This window comes from Gadus chalcogrammus, chromosome 4 (assembly GCF_026213295.1).
Source record: "Gadus chalcogrammus isolate NIFS_2021 chromosome 4, NIFS_Gcha_1.0, whole genome shotgun sequence".
Taxonomy (NCBI): Eukaryota; Metazoa; Chordata; class Actinopteri; order Gadiformes; family Gadidae; genus Gadus; species Gadus chalcogrammus.
Window position 1 is genome coordinate 5108557 of NC_079415.1, and position 18663 is coordinate 5127219.

The 18663-nt window shown below is 45.9% G+C and overlaps 1 protein-coding gene across 1 annotated transcript in view; it reads left to right on the top strand.

The window, feature by feature from the left end:
• The first annotated feature begins 12456 nt into the window (after positions 1-12456).
• Positions 12457-18663, top strand: part of slc38a4 (solute carrier family 38 member 4) — a 28131-nt gene continuing 21924 nt past the window's right edge. The window contains exon 1 of the mRNA XM_056589467.1: positions 12457-12553. The gene's annotated coding sequence lies outside the window, so the exon portion shown is untranslated. The remainder of the gene's footprint in view (positions 12554-18663) is intronic.

An 18663-nucleotide genomic window follows, 5' to 3' on the forward strand; every position in this document is an offset into this window, starting at 1 on the left:
TGAAATATTAATTTTGGGTTATTTTCTGCGATTAGGTTGATGTGTTTGTCAAGCGTGGACGCAACCGCACACACACACTCTGTTAAACCCACACACTCTGTATGTTTAGCTGCCGTTGGTGTTGTGCGGTACGGTTTTGTTAGCACACGTGTGTAGCATAGTGAGATGCCCCCCCACATACATGACCCCTTACTCAATTCATTCACAAATATGTATATATATATATTTATTATATATATATACATATATATATGCATGTATGTGTGTAAATATGAAGCTAAATATAACATATCGCCCTGCACAAATTATTTGAGGATTGTCGCACAAAAGCGAAACAATAAAGTACAATTAGATTGATGTGCAGATCAAACTGAGCCATTGAAGATGAACCCTGTTCTGGCCGTGCACTGAGGAGGAGGGCTGGTTTCCTGTTCTCAGGACGCTGGCTGAGGCTTGTTTGTGTTTTTCTGAATGAGAGGCCCTTGGACCCCCCGCCGCGAAGATCTAGGGCCCGCCTCCGGGGGGGGGTCAGCGGGGGGGAACTGGGGCCTCCCAGAATACCCCGTCCAGAGCGGGGCGGCGTGGGGTCACGGGGGTCAAGGAGGTCGCGGGGACGCGGACTCAGACAGAACACCAAGGGGGGGGGGGGGGGGGGAGGGGCTCCCGCTGGGCTGTTTGGCGCTTAGGCAGCGTAGCATCTGAAGATCTTAGACCCCGCGTCCACAACAATCTCTCTCTCTCTCTCTCTCTCTCTCGCTCTCTCTCTCGCTCTCTCTCTCTCTCTCTCTCTCTCTCTCTCTCTCTCTCTCTCTCTCTCTCTCTCTCGCTCTCTCTCTCTCTCTCTCTCTCTCTCTCTCTCTCTCTCTCTCTCTCTCTCTCTCTCTCTCTCTCTCTCTCTCTCTCGCTCTCTCTCTCTCTCTCTCTCTCTCTCTCTCTCTCTCTCTCTCTCTCTCTCTCTGTCTCTGTCTCACTCTCTCTCTCTCTCCGTCTCACTCTCACTCTCACTCTCTCTCTGTCTCTGTCTCTCTCTCTCTGTCTCACTCTCTCTGTCTCTGTCACTCTCTCTCACTCTCTGTGTCTCTCTCTCTCTCTCTCTCTCTCTCTCTCTCTCCCTCTCTCTCTCTCTCTCTCTCTCTCTCTCTCTCTCTCTCTCTCTCTCTCTCCCTCTCCCTCTCCCTCTCTCTCTCTCTCTCTCTCTCTCTCTCTCTCTCTCTCTCTCTCTCTCTCTCTCTCTCTCTCTCTCAGCCCCCACCTGGTCAGTTGGCAGTAAGCTTCTCTCCGTGGCCTCGGGTCTTAGTGGAAAGTTACGGGCAGAGTGGCAGACATGCCACACATACACAAACAGACACACATGGACACACACACACAGACACACACACACACACACACACACACACACACACACACACACACACACACACACACACACACACACACACACACACACACACACACACACACACACGCACACACAGAGACTTTCAGTGGTAGAGACAGATCCTCTTTCTCCTTCAGCATGTGTACTGTTTTTCAAAAGTGAGCTCAACCTGATTTGTGAAAACAACGACCCCATGACGTCCAGTCTCCCGCCTCCGTGTTTGTCAGAAACACTCTCACACATGCAGCTCAAGCCCCGACAGAGCACCGAAACCTTGGGGTCAAACCCTTCCGGCATTGGCTGAGTTCTCAGCCAATCGCATTCACCCCCAGAGCAGTTCTTCTGGGGGTAAATGGGGTTAAAGTGCTGTTCTTCAATGGCTGACATCTCTGATGAAACGTCTATAAGCAAACATCTGTTCTTTTACCTCATATTTTAATTTGGCTATTACAGTTTTTCTCAGTCGCTGTGGTACATTTCTCAGATCAGAATTGAAATTTGCAAAACAGTAACTGCATTTCTCAAAACAATTCGTACAAATAGCAAAACAACATGGATTTCCTGCAAAAGCGAGTCTCTTGCTCAAAATCCTTAGTTTGTTTCTCAAAAGTAAATATCTGTGTCAATGAACATGTCAGTGCCATCAGAATGACCAGTCATTGTGTACGGTTAAGACAGTCAAATTGCTTAGTCATGTGGTCAAAACAGTGTACTCTGGAGGGATGTTCTGATGTAAACTATGGCTAAAGTTTTGAAGACAATTATTGTAAATTGTAAGTTACACCTTATTCGGAGATGATTGCAAGAGACTGGACAAGATTCGCATTTACGCTTTGACCGTTTGTTCTGTAATTTGTTGACAGACCATGTCATTGCTAGAAATGTGAACATAGGACAATCTCCTCAGGTTAACTCTACATGCATTGCTGTAGGAATTACAGTGCAGTCTTCCTACACCTCCTGACGGTCCCGTCTGTTGGGCCACAAATTCTGATTCTCACGCAGCTTCACTCCTCCTCCTCTTCTTCTCCTCTCTGGCTGTTGACCCCGTCCAATTCCTTGTCCTTCCATTGTCAGACAATGTAACATTGTGTTGTGCTCCAGCTATATATATACTTGCCAGTTTATGGTTCCTGAGATGCACCTTTGAGCTATTCCAGTAAACTGGTTGATCGTTGATTGATCTAACACTTCACACATTTCACTTCTTTGGAGAAAGTCAAGATTCACCTGGTAGCAATTTACCAATTCAGGACAGATTTAGAAAAAAAGTCCAATGGAAATGTCTAGAAATATGCTTGACATATTATGACAACTTGTTCAACCATTTTGCATGTAAAGAGTTATGCAATGAACTAATACCTACATGTTGTGGGGGTGAGACTATACAATATAGACCCATTGCAATACATTTTGATCAACATGACACAAGCCATTGATAATGTAGTAAAGAGCAGAGAATCGTACATAATCATTTGCATGAATGCACCAAAGCATTTGCAACTTGTTCAAAGAAATGAGAAACAGTTTTTTTGATGTGCAGAAGTGACACAATGATGTGAAGATTGAACAGGTAGTTTTGAGAATTTCAATTCTGATCTGAGAAATGTACCAAAGCGACTGAGAATCTTTCTATAACCGTGAACCGTAGCCAGGGGTATGATATTTTTTACAACTTTGAAACTTTTTACCCACAATCAAGAACAAGAAGGGTCACTGGTAAAGGTCAGGGTTAACCTGTTTGACCCAGTCCCTGGGTCAAACAGGTTAACCCTTTTTTCCTTTTAAAGGATCCATTGATGAACCTTCCTCAACGATCGAACAACCCTGTTCTGCTACCCTGGTGAAGTGCTCTTAGGCCAAGCACATCTTTAGCTCTGTGATGTTAAGTAACGCGGAACATCTGACCGGCTTTATCGATGTCCTTACTGTGACATTGTTTCAACTCCACACACGGCAACGATATTATGTTCAATGCACAATCTAGAGGAGCAACAAAGATGCTGTAATGTTTCCATCTCCTAATAAACATTTTGTGTTGTTGGGACAATAAAGTTTACAAGAGGGAAGCAGATAACGCTGGCAACCGGCTGAGTTATATAAGATAATACCAGAATATAACAGAGGATAATGAGGGTTTCATTTAATTTATTTTTTTCATTTTGTTCCATCAGACGGTGTAAAAATCCCACTTAAAAAAAAAGAAAGAAAAACACAGACCAGAAACTAGAGCTAGGAGTCGAAGTCTGAGATGCTTTGGGTTTGTTGTGGGGCTGGAACCCAGTGGCCCTCAGTGGGCCAGTCCTCGGGTCCCATGTTGATCAAAGCCTTGCTCCAGGGACGTGTGTGTGTGTGTGTGTTCCTATCTGTGGGTTCCTGGCTGTGTGTGTGTGTGTGTGTGTGTGTGTGTGTGTGTGTGTGTGTGTGTGTGTGTGTGTGTGTGTGTGTGTGTCTGTGTCTGTGTCTGTGTGTGTGTGTGTGTGTGTGTGTGTGTGTGTGTGTGTGTGTGTGTGTGTGTGTGTGTGTGTGTGTGTGTGTGTGTGTGTCTGTGTGTGTGCGTGTGTCAGTCTGTCTGTGTCTGTCTTTTTCTGTGTGTGCGTGTGTGTGTGTGTGTGTGTGTGTGTGTGTGCGTGTGTGTGTGTGTGTGTGTGTGTGTGTGCGTGTGTGTGTGTGTGTGTGTGTGTGTGTGTGTGTGTGTGTGTGTGTGTGTGTGCGTGTGTCTGTGTCTGTGTCTGTGTGTGTGTGTGTTACGGCGGTGGTCTGACTGACCCTGGCTGACCGTTGGGGGGGGGCCTGTTTGGATTCCTACCGACCGGACCCCAACAGCGGGGGGGATGGGTCTCCTTCCATGACAATGTGACCGTCAACAGCGACCCCCCCCCCCCCCCCCCCCCCCCCCCGCCCCCCACACCCGCCCCGTCCTTGCCCGGTGGTCAGAAAAACAGCCCCACACCCAACCGCCCAGCCGCCAAAACAGGTTGCATAATAGATTGCGCAACGTGTCCCTGCAATTAAGGGTTAGGGTCGGAGAGGCGGAAGGATCGGGAAATGATGTCCAGCTCTTATTGTTCGGCCCGGCCGGCGCTGGGTGAGCCCTCGAATAGAGGGGAATGCTGCCAGTGCCACACACACACACAGACACACACACACACAGTCACACGTTCGCAAGCATGCAAGCACCCGCACACACACACACATATGCACAGGGACAAACACTCACGCACGCACACAAGCACGCCCACGCAAACACACACAGATAGAGACACATACACACACACACACACGCACTCACACACACACACACACACACACACACACACAGACAGATATAGACACACACACACACAAACACACACACACACACGCACACGTTCGCAAGCATGCGAGCATACGCACACAAACATACACAGATAGATACACACACACACACACACACAGACACGCTCACACAGATTCCCACAGAACGGTTGATAACATGAACAGAGTCTTTTCATTCTCCGGTATCTCAGAGAGTGTATTAAATATTATCAAAGACATTTTCTTTCCGCATTGTGCAGAGCTCCAAGCTGATGGAATAGGAATGGGCCCAGATAGGGAGGAATACAGGGAATACTGGGTTTACTGGGCAGTCCCAGTGCCAAACAGGAGTGGGTTCTGGTCGTACTGGGGAGCTCCCAGTGCCCAACAGTGCAATTCCGATGGCACTGGTTATACTGGGTATTTAGCAAATATTCCTTGTTTACCAACCCAGCATTTGGACTGAAAAGCACACATTCAGAGACAGGTTCAAGGTTTAACGTTGAACTTCACTCCTCAGAGATCCCCCGACCGAAGCATCACCATTAAACAAGCGGGTGACAACAGACGACCACGACGTCATGTAAACAGACCAGTAGAAAACAGCTGAAGGACTGATGGACAGAGTGGAGGGGAGAGTCCTCCCTCTCTCGGAGGTCCGGACCACTGTTAACCAATAGAAAGGACGTGCTGAGGACCGACCGATCACAGCCTGAAGGTTAGGTTACCGAGAGGCCAGAAGGATTGTGATGCGTCACAAGGCCAGAAGGTGCGTGCGTGAGTGCATGCTTTTATTTGTGCGACTGTGTGTGTGTCTGGGTGTGTGTGTTTGGATGTGTGTGTGTGTGTGTCTGTCGGTCTTCATCTGTCTGCCTGTGTGTGTGTGTGTGTGTGTGTGTGTGTGTGTAGGTGCGTTTGCATGTGCCTGCATTTATTTGTGTGTGTGTGTGTGTTTGCGCGTGCGTCTATTTGTGTGTGTGTGTGTGTGTGTGTGTGTGTGTGTGTGTGTGTGTGTGTGTGTGTGTGTGTGTGTGTGTGTGTGTGTGTGTGTGTGTGTGTGTGTGTGTGTATGTGGGTGTGTGTGCGTGGGTTTGTGGGTCTGTCTGTCGGTCTTCATCTCACTGTCTGTGTGTGTGTGTGTGTGGGTACGTTTGCGTGTGCCTGCATTTATTTGTGCGTGTGTGTTTGTCTGTGTGTGTCTGTCTATCCTCATCTGTCTGTCTTACTGTGTCCATGTCTATGTGTTTATTTGTGTACATGTGTGTGTCTGGGTGTGTGTGTTTGGGTGTGTGCGTTCTTTCATCTGCATTATGTTATCACATCACAACCATTCAGATGTCACGCTGTGCAATTTTCCTGTGATTGATAACTTAAATTACAGAGAAAAGAGCCCCATTATAAAAATAGCGCCATTTTGTTGGAATTCCGTTTCTATCTAAACATTGTCGGCGGCTGTTTACATTGTAGGCCCTCAGATGAAGGCCTCAACATTGTGGCCCCCGGTGTGATACACTCTCTGATACTGTGATATACAAACACACAACATGGCCGCCTTTGAGGACGGCTAGTCAACAAGATGGACGCCATCCGGTTACTCTCGGTCATGGCAGTCATCGGAAAACATGTGAAAATATGTTTTTAAGATTCTATGATAGCATAGATTAGAGAATATAGAGGGTAGTGGAATATAAGGATTCCACTGCCCTATCAGGGTGAAGCTATGTTTGTGAAGTCTTTGAAATTATGATAGTCCCATTGAGCACAAATACTGTGATAACGTCTACAGATGTGTCATGTTATTATCCCATTGTTAGCATCTAATTAGCCTAGCTTAGTCTTGGACATTTTGACATTTATTTGGATACAAGCTTAAGTTTTCTTATGTTTCGTGTGTTTCAATACCTTCCCTAGGCTACAACCGACAAAATAGATTCCTAGTGTCTCCTACACAGAGGTTAGTCATACTCTGTGTTGACTACAGAATTAATTTCCAAGCATAATAGTTCGCTCCATCTGGGCAAACAACCCTTCGGACGAGGGTCTATGATTCAGGTCTATGTCCTTTCGTTTTCTCTACAGATGAAAAACTTCTCCTCCATTCTATTTATATCTGGCAGATGTTCATCTCCACCACAACATGAATGCTACACAGAGTATGGCCTCCCCCTGCGTTGTCCGTCGGTTTCGTCAAAACAGTTTACAGCGGTTTGTGGACGCTGGGCGTCTGCGGAATACAGATGTGTTTATTATCGGGGAGGCAGTGGGTGACTGCTCTCTGGCGCGTCTCCCGCTCACATAGAGTGGAGCCCTGTGTTTGTGGCAACAACACCGACGGCCCGGGTTGGTTCCCCGTTGGCGACGCTGGACTTAGAAAACACGTGTTTTCCGATAAAACGCAAAGAACAATAAGCCAGCCAATGCTAATAGTGCTAGCTAAATGTATATTGTTTACCGTTGAAGATATACATTTGTGTGCTCTCCATGCTCTCTGGTGTTTCCTGCTTTAAGACGTGGAAGGGTTACAATAACGTAAATAAAAATAATTACGAGTTAACTTGATCCGTTTGTATGCAAAACCGAATGAGTTTTACATGTTTTGAAGAGGCCGTTTGTTATTGTGAATTGGTTGTATGTTCCTTCGCAGAATGCTCCAACAACAGCTAATAACAAGTTTCCATTGATATTTATTCAACATACAATCGTTAGAAATCGGCCTTTCCGTCAATCGGAAACAAGCGAAGAGTCGGTTGGTTCTTGTGAGTGACACAACAGGAACCCGGGTCTGAGAGCCGGGAACACAGGGCAGAGGCCCCACGTGTAGAGGAAACTGTTGGCCAACATTACAGGGAGTTCAACACTGTTGACATAAAAACTGGCTTGCTAGGAAATATTTTCCCCTTCATATTTAACGTCTTCTGTTGACGTGTGTTTCATCGCACACACACACACACACACACACGTGCGTGTTCAACACAAAGGTCAAACTCTGACGTGTGTGGGCGACTGGGCGTGGATACTTTTTTTTTTGTTGACTCGTAGCTACTTTTGCTTTAATGTGTGAAGACTATTGCTGTATTATTGTTCAATATTCACAATTTAAAAACCGAAAAACGTGTAAAATGTAAACTATTCAGTGTAATTCCTTCCTGGCCAGTCAGTGATTTGGGTGAATGAACGTGCGTTGGATCGTTGTTTGATTAGGTGGTTTACCATGTGACAACTCTGTTTACGTAGTGTTTCCACATGGAGCCGTTTAGAAGCTTGGCCCTGATTCGCCATATTTCTTCTTTTCTGTATATTTTAGAGTAGCCACCCACTGCTGTAAATGTAGTTCAGCACAGAGCCATTTAGAGAGAGAGTAACGACAACGGAAGTTCAAGATGCTTGATCGTCCCGTAGTTGATGGAGACTTCAGGTAGTTCTTTGAAGTGCTTGGGGAGCTGTTGGAATCGGATTAGAAAGCGTAAATACAGAGAAAGCACTGCGATTTCTGGACATTTAAATGTTTTTCTGGTTAATAAATCCATTGATTTACAATATTCATATAGCACACCGACATGTGTATGTAGTTGCGTCAATATATTCGTTTTTTTAAGTAAAATTCGCTAATATTTGACGTTCATTTATTTTATAATATAATTAAAAAAGAAACCAATATATAGTATAATATAAAATATATTACATGTGTGACAAAGTGGAGGTATTGGAAACCTAGATTCCGCCAGAAGTTTTGGCTTTGAGAAGTATGTGAGTTATGTTTTGAACAATGTGTTCACGGGTGCCCAACCCTACAGCCCGTGCACCAGGTCTGTTCGGTCTCACACAGGACGGTTTAGATAAGCCTTCCTGGAGCTCACGGACCGTCCGGAGACACAGAACAAGTGTCACAGAACAATGATTATCTGTGTCTCCTCATTCATATGCAAACGACTTGTTGCATTCATATGTCGTTTGCGAGCTGCTGAGTCACTGATCTTTACGGCGCCATGTTGACCCGGGCTGGCAGGCTGAGGGAGGATCCTGTGTTTGAGCGCTAGTCCTGGTCAACTGCAACCAGACTCCTGCTCCCTTACGTCCTATGAGCTGCCGGTTTACAGTTTGCTCCGGAGTCAGAAGAAAGATAGCATCGCAACAAGAGCAACAAAAACAAGAGGGGTAGAATCAATATGGAGTTTTTGAGGAAAGTGCATATTGTGTTATGGATGCATATGCAAAGCATATTCCAAAATATGACATCCAAAACATCGAAGCTCCCTCTCTCTCTCCTCTAGAACCATGTAGCTCTCGTGTGTGTGTGTGTGTGTGTGTGTGTGTGTGTGTGTGTGTGTGTGTGTGTGTGTGTGTGTGTGTGTGTGTGTGTGTGTGTGTGTGTGTGTGTGTGTGTGTGTGTGTGTGTGTGTGTGTGTGTGTGTGTGTGTGTGATCCTAGAAGAGGCGGCAAGGTGGGGGTCCTTGGCCCTCTGTGAGATCTGAAGTCTGGAGCCAAAGGCCCGGTTCACACCTGGCGCTGACGTACTTCCTGGGGCATCGGATCACCCACGGTCAGAGCTCTGAGACCGCCAGCAGGCGTCTCCACATGAGGCTGAGTGACCACTTGTGATCGCTGTCTCACTCTCGCTCTGTAGTCAGAGAAACACCAACATGAGGGCCGTTTGGAAAGACTGAACGCTGTTGAAGAAGAAGAAATCCAACAAAAAACAGCAGTGGTGGTGGCGGTGGTGGTGGTGGGAATGTTGGTGATGGTGGTGTCGGTGGTGGAGGAGGAGTTGTTGGTGCTACAGATGGAGGCCCCAGGATCTTGTTCTCCACCGGAGGTTTGGAGAGGGTTTCAGAGATGGGGAACACAGGAGATGGAAGATGGCTGTTTGGGAATGCACCGGGGAGTGGGGCCATGACAACCTCACGACGGGGGTAACCTTGACCCCAACCGCTGTGTGATGTGAACGTTCCCAGCGGGGACTGTCGATGGAGATCTACGAGGGCAGGGAGGAGGTCATCTCTCAGCCAACATGCTCTCCCAGCCTGGTTCGGTGAATGATACACAAATGCTTTTCTGTCGTTCCATTTTAAAGGAGACATATTATGGTGTTTTTCCCAACAAGTAAACATAGTATTTGAGTTCCAGAAAACATGTTTATGAAGCTGTTTGCTGGAAATAGCATTAAGGAAAAAAAAAACGCACCTACCGCTATTCCCCTCTGTTTCAGTCCCTTCAGAATGCGCTGTTTCTGGTGTCTGTAGCTTTAATGCAAATGAGCTGCTGCCCATTGACCAATGAGCTGTCATACAGAACCACAGCATAGAGGAGAAGGGATTGTTAGGAGCTCTATATCTATACAATATAATATAATATAATATAATAATAATAATATCATATTTGGTTATTTATATAATGTAATATCTATTATCACGGCCAAAACCTATGTGCGCGTCGAATGATATTATGAATCATACAGACTGCGTCTGACGTCTCCGGCTCTTTCACAACAAGTAAAGTCGGGGATATCTCGGCCATGTTCGGGAAGAGTTGGGGGAAAGGAGCTTTGGCCTTGATTCTCTAAAGTACATGAACCGCGACATGGAGGAGAAAGGGATCGTACTCCGGGAGCTGAGCTGCCGGACTGCCGCCGAGCTCCCCCCGCCGGAGCTGCCGGACTGCCGGACTGCCGCCATCGAAGCCGTCCGGCCGCCGCCGGCAGTCCGGCAGCTCCGGCTGTGTTCTCCGGGAGCTGAATTGCCGCCGAAGCTTTCCGGCTGCTCCGGCGGGTACCCTCCGGGAGCTTAAAAGTCTGGCGGGGGTAGCTCGGCGGCAGTCCGGCAGCTCAGATCCGGGAGCACATCCCTTTCACCCCCATGTCTCCTCCTCCTGACTGCCGCCGAAGTTTCGGCGGCAAGCTTCGGCGGCAGTCCGGCAGCTCCGGCAGGGGGAGCTCGGCGGCAGTCCGGCAGAGAAAGGGATCGTACTTCGGAGCTGAGCTGCCGCTGAGTTCCCCCCGCCGAAGCTGCTAGTCCGCTGGTCCATAAAATCGTAGCTATGCTCTGATTGGAGGGGAGTGGGGAAGTGGGAGGTAAGTGGGTGTATCCTCGGACGCCAGCCTTCCGAGTTGCATGTTTGACGTCACTTCCGGTCTCGGAGCATTCATAGCGTTCCTGTTCGTCTTTGTGATGTGAAATTGTGTCATGAAATTGTCTAGTCGTTGTTTATTGTTAGCTACATAAGCCTCTTTAACAAACCAGCCCGAAAACAAACAACACAACTTTACATTGTATTGCACGCCCAGAAAGACCATGCAATGTATTAATTGGGGACCAGAATAAAGTAGCAATGTAATCAAGTGTATGAGAGCATTTAAAATCGACATTAAAATGAAGTACTAAATTAACTAAAATGAAATATCTCCTCACGGGCACAGCCATTTTGTTGAGAGCGTCATCACTGCTCTCGGTCTACTCTCAGATTTTCGAAAGATGAAGACAAAAAGGGGGAGTGCCTTCGAGAAATGCCGCAAGAAAGCTGGGAGATCTTCGACTTTCGACTCAGAAGTCTGGCATTCGAGGATTCAGGAACACACCATAATATTCAACTGTGAAAAATCTGTTTGTATGCGTGTGGGAGCACCAGAGACCCAAAACAACACCTCAAATCCCAGGAAAAGTGTTGTTTTTCACAATAGGTCCCCTTTAAAGCCCAGTTACAAGTCTGCAAAGATACCAAGAAAAATTGCCTTGTCCATTAAACATTGCCTGTACGAAAGTTCGAAAGGATATTGAGGATGGAAACACGCATCATAGAGGCTGTGTGAGAATCATTAGCGTGCGCTGACGGCGTTCAAGCGACATTCATTACGTGAATGAACCCATTGCGTGTTAAGCGTCTTAGAGTACCATATTAAGCGCTATATAAATTTCATTTATTATTATTATTATTATTATTGATGAGAACATTTGTTTCTACACATTTAATTCAAATACTGCTCTTAAACTGACTTACATTTTGCTCCAGTGGTAGACAAGATGTCTGACTTGAGGCCTAACAGCATGGGGAGATCTAGTCCCTCCTGCTTTCATAATATCTGCTTCACTGCCTTGAATAGGCGAGCGTCATTTAATAGTAGGCCCAAATTTGGATTTAAGTAAACATGTGGGATTTACTGATAACAAAAAAGGGTTGATTCGGTTTTACTATGCAGCAACTCCTTTCAACTGATATTCGTGGTACCAGAGGAACTCTAGACATCTCACATATTAAAGGCGTGTGTGTTCCACTAGAAAGAATTTGAGGGTTTTTTGTGAAAACCAGAAAACCGCTTAATTCTTCTCGTGCTTTTATCGGCCGTATTTATGTCATTACTGCACGAAATTAAAACGTCACGTATTATCGCACAATCGAAGAATCGGGAGTTTTGGGGTGAAAACCCTTTCCCCCCGATGTGACACGAATAGTTTCTAGTTAATAAATATGTCATAGCGCAGGAGCGCGCGCGTTATGGAATATGTATTCTGGAGCAGGCTGCGCGCGCAGAATGGAATGTGAATTCTAGAGTAGGCTGCGCGCGCCGAAGCCGAAGCAGGAATGTCAACAAAGGATTCGAATCAAACAATAAGCACGAGACTCTGCAGACTCCCGTAACACGTCACTCAAGTCACTCCGACGTCACTCAAGCATAAAATATCTCCTGTAATTAAACTAATTGTGCAGCGCAGTGAGAGAGATGTGATATTGTGGAAGTGTAACGTGATGCTTCAGGAGTTGCCATCACATGGGGGATGGAAATTTCCACTGAGTGCCTGGGTGGTTTAAATGGGAAGGGTCTCCGCGCAGCACTCATAGTCCGCCTCCCCGCCCGAGCCTGCAGCTGTCCCCAAATTGTAAAATTAGGTAGGACTTAAACCTTCTTTATTTTACTAACGAGTGATACTTCATGCTGTGCTGATACTGACATCTATGATATACTCCCGCTTATCGGATGCAATATGTTGGGTGCGAATGGGTTTATTATAGGCTAATATAGCCTATATATATTTAGATGCATGCATCTGTGGTGAAACTCTCTTGCGATATTCTGTAGGGGAAACCACGTCAGTTTCGAGCGTCTTTGTCCTTTTTCATTTCTTTATCTCAAAAAGCTTGTTTCCGAGCCGCTCTTAGGAGAACGGGGAGAGTAGATCTGATCGGTTCTGTAGCGGAGGAGCGTGGAGCGCTTCTCCAGGGTGTCGCCTGAACCAAACCTTTAATGAGCGCCAAGCTTGTTGCTCTAAATCCAGATCAAAACATGCTGGCCTCTTCTGAAGGTCCGAATCGGCGTGTCCTGTGTTATGCATTCAGCGTGTTTGTGTTTGTGTCTGTGTGTGCCTGTGTGTGTGTTTGTACTTTTCTCTTTGTATTGTGCATGTGCCCGCCTTGGTGGTGTGTAGCCGTTCCTCGTTTACACAAAGCAGCAATGTGGACGGCGCGTATGTTTTCACCAGTTCAACAAGTTTGAACCCATGTCGTTTCTACTATCCCAACACCGCAACTACCTATGTGATCCTCTATCACGGCTCACTTGTAAACTGTGTGTGTGTGTGTGTGTGTGTGTGTGTGTGTGTGTGTGTGTGTGTGTGTGTGTGTGTGTGTGTGTGTGTGTGTGTGTGTGTGTGTGTGTGTGTGTGCGCGTGTCTGCGTGTGTGTGTCGAATTGCATGAGGCGGTCCACGGTTTCTGCAATGGAAACATAGTTATAGCGACATACTACACTACAGCAACATGAATGAATCCTATTCGACACCATTTGAAGGACAGATGTATCCATGACCAAAGTCTGCTTTAATCACTCCTCCATTTCCGAAGCTATACACTATCTTTCTATGTTGAAGTGTTATGGATTTATGCCATTATTCCCTAATAAGAGATAAGACTTGTTTGGTTTCGTTTCTTTACTTTCAATGACCCCGTAGCATTATGCCTGAGGATGGTTGGTCTTAAGGCAGAGAAATTATTTCAACACAACTCGGATGTCCCAGAATATATCTCGTGCTGTGCTCTTGTCATTGCTGCATGATCAGACGCTTCTCTCTGCTGTCTTCTTTATGAGTGAGCTGTTATTGAAGAGTAACAACACAGTAATGGACATCATTGGTTATGCTTCACTTAAATATATATTTATATGATAAGTCTACAAGTAGTAGTGGTAGTGGTAGTAGTAGTAGGAGGAGGAGGAGGAGGAAGAGGAGGAGGAGGACTGGTGGTTATAGTAGTACTACTAGTACGAGTGGTAGTAAAATACTGGACTGTCAAGTACTGAAGGACACCAATTCTCTGGTTTAGCTTCATGTTTACAACAGGAACAGAGACATAATATGCCAACTCTACTCTAAACCAATCGGATAGCACCGCTCATTCAAAGTAAATGCGGAAAGTGTGAATAAGAATGTGTCCAGAATGTGAAAAGGAAAGATATGGAGGAAGTACATGTATGATAGATATATATTTATAGATATATGTATTTATGTATGTGTGTGTGTTTGTGCATGTGTGTGTGTGTATATATATATATATATATATATATATATATATATATATATATATATATATATATCACTTTACTTGTGGTGAAATCAGAAAGACAGAGTTAGCACTCTCTGTTAGTAATAGCTGTAAATATAACACTGTGAAATATGTGCTGTCTGTGCAAAACAGAGTGTCCTGTGTTGGATGTGAACATGCAAGCTGAGGTGGACTGGAACACAAACACACACACACACACACACACACACACACACACACACACACACACACACACACACACACACACACACACACACACACACACACACACACACACACACACACACACACACACACACACACACACACACACACCTGTCAACCAGGTGAAAGCGACAGACGGGCCCTTCTCATTGGTCCGCTGACCCGGGGGATTGACCTAACAGAAACAGGTCAAACCCTATAGGGCTCTTTGTGTTGAAGAAACCGTGACCTGCTGATGCAACCCAGGAGCGAGATGAGCCTCTGAGAGCCAGGAAGGAAGGTAGCCTGATGCTGTCGGCAAAGTCAGGCTGAAAACGGCCGTGGACAGACAGGTATTAATAACTCCTAGCTGGAAATAGTCTGACAAGGAGTGAAAAGGTTTTGACAAATCGCCAACCTTCACCGTGGCCAATACTCAGAGCAGAAACCAGAGAGGCGAGGGTACGCCTTCATACAATAGGCCCGCTGTGCTTCCGCTAAAGTGTTGCATCAGTCGGTTGCTCAAGGTGTTTTAGAAAAAGGTGCCGTTGTGAAGTGGTTCCTTGTGACTTGTAAGTGTTTTTGTGTCATCTGGGAAGCCTTGTGTCAAAAGCACCTGATCTATTGTACTGTAGGGCTACATATACTCATTTAACTTTCTTTTGGCTGGGAAAGTACACCTCAATCAACGTTTAGTTAAACAGTCAAATGTAATTATGCTAGTTAGCCAAGAGGCTAATGGACACCTGTAGCCCCCGTGCAGGTCAACTATATGGTTCAAGAGTTCCCTTCTTTTACAAAACTACTACAAAACTCCGCCAAATATAAATTGTATAAGATTGTAGGCCAATCTCTATGAATCGAGCCGACCATAATTACATACTAAGGCTGGCCAGCAACACTGTATTTGGCGCCAATCTTCTCCTGAACAGTGAATATGAATTCTCACCCTCTAACAGGGTTCCACTATTTGTTAGGTTAGAATGACACGAATGACAAGAAAATGTTATTCCATATCAAATGTAATCTTACATTTATGTACCCTTGAATATTTTATTCTTTTTATTATTTTTTTGTATTGCAAATGGATGCAAGAAAAATGTCAGACTTCACAATAAGGTATTATCGTGTTGCATCGTATCATATCCGAGTGTCGGAGCTGACCTGAGAGACTACGACCGGCCCTTATTGACCTTCATTTACATAGTGAACAGGACACCTGTTGGGTAACAACCAGCAGACTACTGGTCAAATTACACAGTTAGCATTGCCACATTAGCATCTAGCAGCTACAAACGCTAGTGTCATTATCTGCTTTTAGACGGTATGAGCGTCAGGACGGCCAAACTGACAGCAGAATGATACTGGGCGTTCTGGGTGGGAAGGTTCAGTTAGAAGGTCTTTTATTACTCCCATTACTCTTCTTGCCAATAACTATTGGGTTCAGGTGCTGTTTTAGATCCCTCTGTTAGATAATTCACTGCAGGCCCGGACCTGCCCCTCCCATCCAATGGTTGGATGGATTGATTCCTCTCTGCTTTGAATAAAACACTTGGCCCTTTCGTTTACCGCAAGGTGGCAGACTGCTTGTGTGCTACTGTTTTTTATCGCTGTGAATATTTGGCGTGTTTGCTATAATGGATTTAGTACTTTGGATTATCGCCAGGGTTTACAAAAGGTGTCTTTCACCACTGTATTACCAAACACTAGAAGATAAGCGTTTGTGTTCGATCTGATGATATTTGATGGTATGAGGTCTGGATTCAAAGCTGCCTCAGGGGAACATGCGGAAAAGGCTTGGCAATTCTTTGAATCCTCAACGTTTATCTGTGGAAAATAAACGTTGTGCATCTTCGGTGAACGAATCACAAGCACCCCAGTTATACGCACGGTTTCACTCCTTCATTGCGTCTGTTCGCACAGCCTGATAAAGACGCTGTGTTTGAAGCCACTTGAGGGAAGAGAGGAAGATTGGGCTGGGTTAACAGATCCTGTCTATTATGGCCTGACTGGATGGATCTTATTGGCCTGCGACATTTCCGATGCTCCAAGATGTTGGTACAGTATGTAAGGGCAGCAGTAGCTCAGGTGGTGGAGCGGGTTGACTTGTAGCCGGAGGGGTGCTAGTCCGATCCTTGGCTCCTTCTGGCTGAGTGTCGAGGTGCACCTCACCCTAACTGCTCCCGGCGAGTTTGCTGTTACCTTGCATGGTTGATTCCGCTGTGTGAATGTGTGTATTTAAGTCGCTTTGTTCAAAAAGCGTCTGCTGATTGCACTAAATTTGAATTTAAGATGTTTGCTTTTACAGTAGTTTCGGTTGAGCAAATTACATAAACCCATAATTGAAAACAGAAAGAGAACCAATCTGATTTGTGTACTAAAAAATACATTTCTCAAATGGTAAATCGATTTAGGATAATCCTCTTTGACGTTTTGTCCTAACTAAAGTTTGGGTTTTCTGGATTTTTTGAAGCGAACTGGTGCGATGAATCAATATCTGAGCAAGTGTTTTGCAGGCATGCCAAACAAACTCCAAAGCTCCAGGTATTTGACTGTCTTCCAAGGTAATGAACTTGGGGACGTTCCACAAAAAGTACCTAAAGTCCAATGTGGTTTGTTTTGCTTGGCCGGGGGGGGGGAATGATGTAAACAGCGCAACGCAAACAGAGGTCCTGATCATTTTCGTGTACTGCTGAGTTTGCACGCTTTCCCCACAACCATCCCGCCGAATCCGTCCCTCGCAGGGTCTCTAACGACCTCTGGTCAACGTCGCGATCGAGGGGTATTTTAAGCCCGAACTCGGCCTGACTGATTCAATTCTTCATGTTTCTGTCGCAAAATGGTCACGGCCCAAAATAAAGGGGGGCTCAGCCGTGTGTGTGTGTGTGTGTGGGGGGGGGGGGGGGGGCAAGTTCACAGGAACCAACTGTGGAGCAATCAAATCAACCGTTGGGTAATTCTGTTGCGGTCGCCTCCGTTTTAGCTTTCTCCAAATAACTGCTGTAGTCTGAGGGGCATAGGTTTTAGTCCCCGTCCCTCCAGGGGGCCCCACTGTGAGCGATGTCAAGGCTGAAACCTTGAGGCAGAAGCTAGGACCAGCCACCAGCGCGGCTGATAAGATGCGTAGGCTGAGTTCAGCAGCCCCCTTCTGCATCACAGCATACCAACGGACAAAAGGTCAGCGCGCTGTTTACTAAAGGACAGCCCGCGGTTTGGCACCGACACGTGAAGGAATCTCGTCCATTTACTTTATATCTTGTGCTTTTGCTCACGTTAGCGTTGTGCGCACTAATGCAACGATTGTAATTCTTAAAACCTTGTTCTGTCTTTGAACATCTGTGTGTTCTACTTCGTTGTTTGTTTTGGAAATGTTGAATTTAATCTTTTGAGCAGAAGATGAATGTGCCTGGGTTAAGAAACAGGCGGGGATTAGAACATAGCATACCTGTAACTGTCAGTCTGACCCTTTTTATAAACATGCATAGTGTGTGGCCTGTTGCACACACAGCGCGTGTCTCTAAGTCATAAATCCCCCTGCCATACCTGCTTTTAAAACCACAGGACTAACCCTCTGTGATGGTGTATTGTTACCCTGTCCGGTGACTATGATCTGTGTAGTATAAATCCGAACCACGTGTTGCCATATTGCCATTATCTGTGTGCGTCGGTCGTTTCTCCACAAGGTAAAGGGGTTTTGATGTGCACACATAGCCTTCAGATCAAAGGGGGCTACCGAATGTAGCAGGGAGTTGTAATATTGTCAGCTGTGTATTCTGCAAAGTGCTGTCAAGGTGCCAGGTATTGAGTCCAGAATGTGACACAGCGATGTCACACCACGAACCCAGGCTTCGGAAAACAGCAGACCTGTGATTGGCTCTCGTTGTGTTCTGCTGATGAGTTAGTGTATTAATAACTCTCATCCTCTTCCATGTCGAGGGCCGGTTTACTTCAGGTTAGATCACTGATTGACCGGCGGGACTTCACCCCAACACACACGACGCATTCCTCTCTGACCTGGTGCCGAGTGTGTGCACCAAACTCATTTACACTTAGCTGGAGTGCTTTATTAAACAAAATGTCTAATCGAATCGAAATAATCCAAGGATGTGTTCGGTTTGTAGGTGGTGTAAGACTCCCGTAAAGGAGTGTAGGTGGTGTAAGAATCCCATTAGGGGGTGTTGGGGATGTCAGACTCTCATGAAGAAGTGTGGCTGCTGTAAGATTCACATAAGGAGTGTGGATGGTGTAAGACTCCCAGGA